The sequence below is a fragment of the Pygocentrus nattereri genome, chromosome 3, assembly GCF_015220715.1.
Source record: "Pygocentrus nattereri isolate fPygNat1 chromosome 3, fPygNat1.pri, whole genome shotgun sequence".
Lineage (NCBI taxonomy): Eukaryota > Metazoa > Chordata > Actinopteri > Characiformes > Serrasalmidae > Pygocentrus > Pygocentrus nattereri.
In genome coordinates, this window is record NC_051213.1 from 208,520 (window position 1) to 209,402 (window position 883).

General features: G+C 44.4%; 1 protein-coding gene across 1 annotated transcript in view; it reads left to right on the forward strand.

Moving 5' to 3' along the window:
• Positions 1-553: 553 nt before the first annotated feature.
• The window catches only part of LOC108415082 (ankyrin repeat and fibronectin type-III domain-containing protein 1), an 83,847-nt gene continuing 83,517 nt past the window's right edge, over positions 554-883 (forward strand). The window contains exon 1 of the mRNA XM_037537291.1: positions 554-672. The gene's annotated coding sequence lies outside the window, so the exon portion shown is untranslated. The remainder of the gene's footprint in view (positions 673-883) is intronic.

Consider the following 883-nt stretch of genomic DNA (forward strand, 5'->3'; position numbering starts at 1 on the left):
CTTCGGGATCAATAAAATATCTGTCTATCTATCTATCTATCTATCTATCTATCTGTCTGTCTGTCTGTCTGTCTATCTATCTATCTATCTATCTATCTGTAGTTGGTGTAAAATACTGGGTTTGCCTGTAATTCAACAACTTGTTTGGTTTCCATGTCTCCAGTTTATTCATCATTGTAGTCAATGGCAAAATTTGGAAAATCTTCGGCTCTGCTTAGCACTGTGGAAGGTTTCCGTTGTGGCTCTACTGAAAGCAATGGAATATTCGGTTGGCTATCGTCCATCAAAAACACGAGTGGTCACTTTGTAGTGTGTTTACTGTGCTGGGAACATTACATGATTACCAACTTCAGCTGGTCCTGTAACAGACTGAGGATTTAATGCTGTGATTCAGAAACGTTCTCACGCTTTGTGCTTTATTAAACTGATAAAGGCCAAATGTTTTGCTTCTGGATGTTGTGCCATTATGATACTGATGGTGTGTGTGTGTGTGTGTGTGTGTGTGTGTGTGTGTGTGTGTGTGTGTGTGTGTGTGTGTGTGTGCTGCAGGCTGGACTCCGGTATCGTGCGGCTGACTCAGCGCCTCTCTCTGAAGGACAGGCACTGGAAACAGGAGAAGAGTCTACAGTGCACACCACCAGCCTACAGGAGGCGCTCTCTCAGCCTTGACTGGTAACTTGTTCACCATCCACCTGATTCACACACATACACCTCCAGTGACCTCCTTTCCCAGCCATGTATTTTTCACTACATTCACCTCCGCTTAACTCTCTTTACCTCCATTCACCTCCGCTTAACTCTCTTTACCTCCATTCACCTCCGCTTAACTCTCTTTACCTCCATTTACCTCCGCTTAACTCTCTTTACCTCCATTTACCTCCGC